This window comes from Cryptomeria japonica, chromosome 10 (assembly GCF_030272615.1).
Source record: "Cryptomeria japonica chromosome 10, Sugi_1.0, whole genome shotgun sequence".
Classification (NCBI taxonomy): Eukaryota; Viridiplantae; Streptophyta; class Pinopsida; order Cupressales; family Cupressaceae; genus Cryptomeria; species Cryptomeria japonica.
This window is the reverse complement of record NC_081414.1, coordinates 237,656,023-237,665,878: the sequence shown is the minus strand read 5'-3', so window position 1 is coordinate 237,665,878 and position 9,856 is coordinate 237,656,023. Positions and strand designations below refer to the sequence as shown.

At 36.0% G+C, this 9,856-nt stretch overlaps 1 long non-coding RNA gene across 2 annotated transcripts; it reads right to left on the bottom strand.

Moving 5' to 3' along the window:
• Window positions 1–6,298: 6,298 nt before the first annotated feature.
• LOC131055451 (uncharacterized) lies at window positions 6,299–9,065 on the bottom strand. 2 transcript variants are annotated; one of them, XR_009108353.1, is made up of 2 exons: window positions 8,477–9,065; window positions 6,299–7,913 (listed from the first exon to the last, which is right to left on the bottom strand). It is a non-coding gene; the product is annotated as an uncharacterized LOC131055451 (long non-coding RNA). The 2 variants fall into 2 exon arrangements; XR_009108354.1 differs by having other exon boundaries at window positions 6,299–7,025.
• Window positions 9,066–9,856: the final 791 nt, after the last annotated feature.

The window sequence follows — 9,856 nt, the reverse complement described above, 5'->3', positions numbered from 1 at the left end:
AATATGCAAATGGATTTGCATCAACATGGATTGTAATTTCTATACCGTTATGAGGAAACTTGATACATTGATGATAGGTGGATGGAACGACTTGCATCGTGTGTATCCAAGGTCTTCCTAACAACAAATTATTGATAGAGGAAGGTCCAGAACTTGACTGATGATGTGCTTCACCACTGGGCCCACTCGGATTGGTAACACAACTTCTCCTTTTGAAGAACACTCTGCATCATCATAGGCTTTTATGGTCATCTTTTTGCGAGGGTCCACTAATTCTATTGCATATCCCAATGTTGTGACTAACTGCAATGTACATATATTCAGGCCTACGCCATTGTCAATCAAGACTCGCTTGATTCTGTGTTGGTTGACGAATCCTTCAATGTGAAGGGATGTGTTATGTGGTTGTTAGAATGAAGCAGTGTCACTTTCAAAGAAAGTGAGACATGGTGATGACTTGAGATTGCCAACCATGGCTTGAAATTGGTCCATGTTAAGGTTGGTAGGGACTAACGCTTCTTGGAGAGCTTGATCCAAGATTGTTTTATGAGACGGGGATAGGCGCAAAAGCTCTAAGATAGATATAAGTGCGGCTATCTTATCTAACTGTTCCACAAGATTGTATAGATTTGGGATGGATGGTGAGCTATGTGGAGTTGCTTTAATGGTGATCTTGCTACGACACGTAACAACATTACAGGTAGGACTTGGATCTTTGATGGTGATAGTTGCAATTTGTTCATCGATTCACAGTGTAATTATAAGCCGCTCGCGTATAATTAGTTGTATTTGTGTTTCGCCCTGAAGTGGAAGGACCCCTTTGATCTTGTGATGGAAGTGGATTTTTAAACATGAGATGATCATTATTTGAGGTTTTTGGGTCATGTCCTTCGATTTCAATTTCACCTCGGTCAATAAGATCTTGAACCAGATCTTTTAGTGTATGATAGTTGCTTGTTTTATGCCCTTTCCCTTGGTGGAATTCGCAATGTTCTTTATCTCTCCACCATGGAGGTTTGACCCGAGGTTCGTAATTAGATGTCTTTGGCAAGGTCACTAGATTTGAAGAGACCAATTGACGTAACATTGTTTCGATAGGTTCCCCTAAGGGTGTGTATGTACGTTTTGGTTTATAATTTTGTTGTCGTTGTCTTGGTTCCTCTTGCGGTGCATCGCGACCTTGATTTTGTGGAGGAGCAACAATGTTGTTTTTAAGAGAGGGATTTTGCCCCGCAAATCAGACCACAGGTTGTGCAGTCTTTATGGTCCTTGCGTCTACAACCCCGTCATTGACAATGTTCTTGTTCTTATTCCAGAAGTTAGGTTTATCACTGTTAAAACACGGGCGAGGGTCATCTTTTGGTTCATTGTATATCTTGATAAGGGCTCGTTCACATTTTAATCCATGTGTGATCATGTCATCAAAGGACTCTGTGCCTTTCATGTCTAGGTGGAATTTCATTTCATCGTTCAAGTTGGAAATAAATATTTCTACTAGCTCTCGTTCAAGTAGATGAAGAGAACGTCTACTAGATAGTTGTCTCCACCATTGCAGGAAAGCTGAAAATAGCTCCCTTGGTTTTTGCTTGGTATTGCACAGATCCGCCATGGTAACATCATGTTCTATGTTATGTGAATAATGTGCGATGAACTTTTGGACTAGTTCTTCGAATGTCGTAATGTCGCCTGGTAATCGGGAAAACCATTGCGTGGTTGTTCCCCCCAAACTCTAAGGAAAGAGGCGCATTAGATATGTGTCTTCATATGCCACTTCTAGGCAAGCTGAGTGAAATTCCCTGACATGATCTCTAGGGTCTCTTTTTCCCCAATACTTTTCAAACTTAGGTGTTTCAAACCCTCGTGGAAAAGGTGGCATATGTAGATTCCTATCAAAGGGATAGGGACAAATATCATTAAGTGAAAACTAGGTAGTTTTCACACCACTGTGGAGTTGTTGGACGAGATTCTCGACTTGTTGCCTCAACATGTCTATTTCGTTAGGAGGAGGAGGTGGGGGATTTCCTTGATTAAGATCATATCTGAAGTGATCTCGACCTCTTCCACCCTCGTTACGGCTATGATTTTCTGATGTTTGCCGTATTTGTGTAGTATCAAAATCAGAGGGTAGTTTAGCTCCCTCTCGAGCAAGTCTCAAAAAGTGAGCATCTGCATTGTTTTTGAGGATTTCATCGAAAAGTCGATTGAATCTGGGGTTGTGTTGTGCCCTTTCTATTGCTTCAGGAGTTGGGGTACTAGGATCTTCATCATTTGGACCTCCTCCAATGGCTTCTTGAAAGTCATTGAGATTTTTGTCCTCTTCTTCTTCGACCTCTAGTTGTCTAGTTCTCGATCTGGTGTGAGCCATTGTGTTTGAAAGTTGTTTTTGAAGTTTGGTGAAAGTGATTATGAGTTGGTTAAGGAATGAGAGATAAATGTTTTGTGAACTGTTTAGAAGCTAGGTCTCTAACACTGAACGTTTGATGTTACCAAAGTCCTTTTATGAATTACTTTTTGTGTTGTCAACAATGTTGATGCGATAAGGTATATCAAGGTCAGAGATGTGTTACAAACCAAGCTACCTAGTAATGAGAGGATGCACTCATATACTAGTTTTAACATGCATAGAGATGTTTATTAGGATGATTTATCCTAGATGTAAAAACACTCTAAAAAGTGATGTGTTGTTTTGATTTAAGCAATATCTAAAAAAAGAACTTAGGACAAGACCTTTTTATGTTTCAAGAGTTGAAATGGATTGATGATGTATGAATGTGAGAGTGGATAGAATGTGAACTTCAATAAAAACTTTGTGTTATAAATGGGACAAATTCTTCCTCTTCTTGCTCAGGAGTTGGTGGTTCTTCCCGAACTATGTTATATATAATGTAGATGTCTGAAAAGAAAGCAGGGTTGATTTTGCCTCCTTTGTTTTTATGATAACTCAAAGCTCTATACTGAGTAAAAGCTCTGTTGTTCAAAGGCTCTTTATCGAACTCGTTGGATTTTCCTTGAAGATATAGACGCATATGATGCAAGAAGGTTTTGTGTGAGATAAAAATTTGTCTATTGAGATAGAAAATTTTCCTTCTTTTGATAAAAGCCTTTGAACTCGATGGTCTTCTCTTCAGATTGATGTGTTGATGAAGATTCCTCTTTCTCAAGATTTGAAGGATGGTCATATAATTTGATATCTTGTCTTTGTACTTTGTTTTGATGTTTTTGTGGTCAAATGCTAGATGAAAATTTTGTGTTGGATGAATACTTTTTTTGAATTGGTTTTGAATTTCTTTGACAAGAAAATAAAGCAAGCGAACAAACACAATATTGTTTCCTCAAAAGGCACAAATAAGTGTGAGCCTAAATCAACCCAATCTTTGAAGTTTTTTACCCCTTTTCAAATGTTTTTGTATGTTTTTCCAAAAGCCTGAAGTCGACTCAATTTATCATTGGTCTGACACAAAACGAAGACACTTCAAACACACTTTATCCCTAAAGTCAAATGACCAATTGCGATAATTTCAGCCCACATCTTGATATTTCTTCAACTTTGGTACTACATACCTTATGAATCCCGTCGTAGCAGGTAAGGATGTGATATATTAAGTCTTGGGTGAGCATAATAGATAGATGATCCCTATGATAGGGGAATCACCACTTTTATCAAGCTACAAGTAGCCTTTCAAAAAGCCCTGTTTTTACTCAAGGAAATATGTATGGTGAGTATCTTGGGAGCAAAACCATCTATAGTCTTGCACTAAACTTCTCACAAATATCCTCAATCAATAGAACAGGTGGGTTTCTATATAAAAAAGTGTCTAGTAATGTTCGATGTTTTTGGACATAAGTTCATTCTACAGTGACTCACTTAAGAGCCTTGTAACTTGTGGTGGGGCCCATATGTCCTTTCGGCAAGTTACATTGTAGGAACAACTATACCCAAAGCTACAACTTTCGCTTACACCTGATTTCTATAGCGACTCGAAGGATTTACCGCGTGAGGTCATTCCCAAGAGTGATGTGTCTCTTGGCAAGCCTCTCTTAAAAAAGATAAAATTTTGAGTGTTACTAACACTTTTCTCTTGCACCTAGGACCACGAAAGCCAAGGGAGAGGATAGTGTGTGTGTTAGAAGTAGGACCACTCGACAAACTTTTGCACAAGTGTGCCAATCACCAAAAACACTTGTTCTTTTTAACCAAGTTTATAGCAACGTAAAGTTTATTTTATACCCAAAAAGTAATGTGAAGTTTATTTAAGCTGAAATAAGAAGTGAATTCATTTTAAGCCAACTTTGAAAAAGTTAGTAAAAAAGGATAAATTTACTTCCTAATCTAATTTAAAAACCTGCACAAAAGACAAATAATTAGTAAAGAAATGAAAAATAAAGTTTTGGTGGGCTTCTACAAGCCTAGTTTCTGATTTTTTGGTTACAAAGGTTTTTTTTTACAACTCTCTGTTATAATAGCACTACTTTGTGTGAAAACAGAAGCGCTATTTAACACGAAAGCGCTAAAAAACAAACACAAGCGCTAAAAGAAGTGCAAAAGCGCTATAAAAAAGGACATAAGCACTAAAAGAACTCTATCAAACAAAATTAATTCTGTCAAACAGCGAGCTAAAAGAACTCTGTCAAACAAAATTATGTCAAACAGGGAGCTAAAAGCACTAAAACTAGACACGATAGAGCTATTTATTGGTCAATAGCGCTATAAGAAGGACAATAGCCCCAGTTGGGAGACAATAGCGCCAAAGTACCAACTTTCGAAAGCACTAGAGCGTGAACAATGACACTAAAGAGCGACATGTGTGTCAATTAAAACATGAAAAAGTTAGTAGTTTCAAAAATTGATGATTTGAAGATTGCATGTTCGATTCACGTCAGGTTCACCAAATGATGCTCTACAAAAAAGGATTGTTAGGATATTGTCAAGACAAACACAAACACACAAGCAACAAACCAAGTGTTAATGTTAGAAATCACAAATCAAATATTATCCTAAGCAAGCATATCAAGAGAGACACAAAACATAAGATAAAAAACTTAACAAATCTAAGAAAATCAATAAGACATCTCCAAATGCCCTCCACCATGTTTGTAGCCACTCCTCCCTTGTCCCTCTTCTCTCCAAGTTTCCAAATAAGTGTAGCTCTGAGTAGCTTTTTGTACTATTCTAGATGTCTTATGGAGATTCAAGATTGTAGAAATGAAAACTTATGAAAATGCAAATGTGAACAAGCTAAAATGAGATATTATCTAATTATCTAATGTCAATTTTAACCAAAAAAACAAATGTAGATTATTATGCTAAATGCTCTTTAGAATTCACTATAAATTAGATGCATACTAGTTTTTCAGGATCATAGATGTGCTTGAGAATGCTTGAGGTTTTTTTTTGAAAATGAGGAATGTGAGCTTTATTTATAAGTAAAATGGAGCAATGAATGGTTGAGATTGATCAATCTCACCAAGAGTCAAGATTGATGGGTTTATAATCCATGTGAGGGCTTTCAACCCAATCCCAAGATGACAAATGTCAACAAGAGATGGGTTGAGGGGAGAAGAAAGAAGCATTAAATGCTTGACATGGTCAAAGCAATAAATGCTTGAAAAGATCCATGTGTCAAATGATGGTTGAGTTAGAGATAAAGTCTGTAACCATGGGGAAAAGTGGATTTAACAATAAATGGTTATGTAAAAGCCATTAATGGTCATGTAAGAGCCATTAGTGGTTTGGATTAAGCTAATTAAGAATGATTAAAAAGTGGTTAGAAGGGGGATTGCAAGTGGGTTTGGTGGGTGAGGGAAAATCGGATTTAAGATTAAAACTTTGAATTAGAATTAGGGTTAGGTTAGAATAAGAAATTATTTTCAAGTTAAAATAGATTTAAGGCTAAAATTTAAAATTAAGGCTACAAATTGAGTTAGAATTAAGATTAGGTTAAAATTATGGCTAGAATTGAGATTAAGGTTATAATTAAAGTTAGGGCTAAAATTAAGATTAGAATTAGGGTCAAAATTAAGACTAAGATTAGAATTTTAGTTAAAATTAGATTTAAGGTTTAAAATTATGAATATGATTAACATTAACATTTCACCATTGCAATAATTGATGAATAATGTGATACAATTCACAATGTGGTTTAAGTCAAATAATGTGGTTCAAATTTCAATGTGATTCTAAGTCATACTATGATACAATTTGCAATCTGCAATATGATACAATTTGTAATGTGATTTAAGTCTACAATATAGATGATTCCAAAATGAAAAAACAAATTAATATGATTACTCGTAAATGGATAAACAAGTTAATACGATTGAATTAAATAAATTTGTGGACCAAATGTGAAGGATCCTGATTTTAAGGCATGGAAGCTATAACAGTCAGGACTTTAGATACAATGAATCGTAATACCCCTCTAGTAAAGATGCCAGCAGCTTGTGTATCTCTTCTTTGATGAGATAAGCTACCAACACAACATCAACACAACAGGCAACAATCTCAGTACTATAACATCCAAACAGGAAATTGCAGCAAATTCCCAAATTCCCGTGAACTGAAGACATATCTAGAAATAAATTTCAATTACAGAAATTACTTCCCACAGCACATGATAACACTTCTCACTTCTGTCTCAGATCGCCAATACCTCAAATACTCTGCTTTAATACTTTATCCCTCAGATCTAAGAGAATCAATATGTAGCCCAAAAAAGATCTTATTTGCAAGGGGCAGGAAAACAGCTCTTCAACAGCCAAAAGATGTCCTCAAATGGTTACATAATTATCTTTACATAGGTTTGCTTTCGCCAACACTCAATCACTTGGAAACTTCTAGAACTTGTGCATGAAATTTGATACAAATTTGAAATCAACCACCCCATATCAGCCATCCAATTGATGTTCTTCGGTCAAACTTAAGAAAGCCCATCTTTAAATTAAGGAATCACTATTACCCACCCAAACGATGATCCTCGAACCAAAAAAGTAGCTCCATCTTGATATTAATGAACCACGTCAGCCATCTGCAAAAATTAAAAAAGTAAAACAAAAAAAAATATGTTTTTGTTGTTTTCATTATGCTGATTACCCGTTAACCTACAGGTGTTCCTGCATCGGAATTCCTGTCCTGTCCAATATATACAGATCATGTCATCACAGATAAATACATGGCTGAGCCTAAAGAGTGTATTTACTATTATCACAATCACCCATTGGTAGTATTAATCAATACCATTCACCAAACTGTAATCGAACATTACAAATTTCAAGGCATTGCCATCAATCTTCTTATACCTATCTGTTGGACCTAGTGAACATCTCGGCGAGCCACAGAAAGTACACAATTAAGCCCATGCAAGTGACGGTTTTATAGTCATACCGTGGGTCTAATGATCTTTATTGGGGAATGCCATTGAAAATAGTACAAAATCTATTTTTGACAAGATGCAGTTGCGATTGCCTTTAGCCAAAAAAAACTTGCCTAAATGCCAATTTGTTATATATATTTAACTTTAGCAGTGTCAAAGTATTTCTACGAATGTGTGTATATATATATATATATTTCAACACTCTATAACTACAAAGTACAAACAATAGATCAACATTTTAAAAGTTAAGAAACAATAGATAATCTTTACAGATAAGATATATGAAATAGAAACCATTCAACATTCTACAACTACAAACATGTATCATGTTCAGATCAACATTTTAAGAATTAAGAAACAATAGATAATCTTTACAGATAAGAAAATGAGGCCTACATACATGAAGATTATACACAAGATGAAAACTTTCGTTTGGAATCTGAAACATACCTATGCAACACCCCAAGGTTTACTGTATAAAGCTTGTCAGACAACCATTGCACAGCCCATCCCAACGTAGAGCTAAGCCCGTCCCAATGGAGACTTGTGGGAGATAACAAAAAAACAAACAGACATATCATGGTCGAATGTTGAAATCTTTCGTAGCTTATGAAGAAAGTTAGCCTTGATCTTTTTGGGGTTATTTTGGCATAGATTTATGTTGACATGAGCTATGGATGCATCTTTTATAACTACATGTTTCCATTGATTTTAGCGGTTAATGTTAGGAATTTTGGTTTTGGAATTCTAGGAAGCTGGAGGCTCTATGAATCTTTATGGGAACAGCTAATGTTAAATGTTTTTTTTTAATATTGAAAAATTCATATAATTTTGGAACCCCTATATAAAAGCAATCCCTGACCTAATAGAGACATTCAAAATATAAAAATACTCCCACATTCACTCAAGTCATTTGCAGGTTATCGATTGCTTATTAGATCAAAACCTTGAACATATACACAAAACCCTACCACTGAAAATAGTACAAAATGTTCATTCACATATATAAAATCTACCGAAACTAAGAACTAAATTTTTAAATTTAAAAAAAAAATAAAAAATCAGATCAGACATAAAAACGATAGAAATCAACACATAGAAGATACCTGTAGCCCTGTTCTTGGAGCAAAGTGAAATAAGAGGGATAGGTAGGGAGGGCTGTGGGCATGGGAGGACCGGGTAAGACTGCACATCACACTTTTTATCAGTGAGCAAAAGTCTTACCATTCCTCCCATGCCTAATGCCCTCGTGCTACATCTTATCCCTCTCTATACCCACAATGTTTTTCTTTGTAACCTTGAACAAAAAAAATGGGCGCTTTCCATTAAAAACTATTTTTTCCGTAGATCCACTGATAAAAACTGTTTCACAATAACAGAGAATAAGGATCTGATGAGTATCCGCAGAAGCCGATATTTCCCCTCGGCAAAACTAGCGAGACTCCTTGACCGTTCATATCCGAAGAATGACCTCTTTTAAAGATAACAAAGGGCCAGTTTGAAGCTAATATTTTTAGGTCAAAACTTTTGAGAGAACCCTAGATAGACACAATAGACTGAAACGGTGCCAATTAGATCCACTTTTTTCTCTTCCGTAGACACACATTTGATTCGTACATTTTCTATTCTCTGTAGATTTATGTTGAACTCTTTGATGCGTTATTGGGCTAGTTCAGAAATACCGCATCAAAAAGTTCCAAGAGTTCAAAATTATTTATAAATGACAAATTAATTCAGAAATAGCTGATGGGAGAAGGATATTTCTTATCTATTTATTTTAAATAAAAAAACTCAATAATATATATTAATAGTATTCATAATTACAAAAATAATATTAATTTAAGATAATAAAAGAATGATTTATGCCTTCCCAACACAAGAATATTTAGAAGGAATTTTTTAAGATTAAAAATTTGAAAGACTTTGCTAATAACATCTCTAATTAAAATAATTATGTATAGCATGGCTGGTGAAGAGGCTATTAAGGTCTCTATGCATGGGGTTGATGAGGGTATTTCTGGGGCCCCTTAATGATGAGGAGAACTTGAAGTATGAGGAGGAACCTATTGGCCAGATCAACTTGGTGGACCCTGATGAAATAATGAAAATGGTAGACTCGAACACTTCTGGAGCTCAGACTGTGAATGTTGTTGGGGATGATGTGGCTAAGGACGCGGTGACTAATAGGGGTGCTAAAGAGAAAAGTGAGGACGTGATTTTGCACAATCAAGTGGAGCAGGAGGATGTTCACAAGGATGAGGGAGGGGTTCCTAAGGGGAACCCTACCATGGAACAGATACAACACATGAGCAATGAAGTCCGAGAGCTTCTGAACCGTATTGATAGCCTGAGCCCGATCCTGGAGGCCAAGGCTCTCCAAGAGGAGATCAAGCATATGTTGGATGTTTGTGACAAGCAAATGGTTAGCATAAACAAGTTCTACTTGCAAGTTCTCATAGCTAGGCGTTGACTCTCTCCCTCCTGCA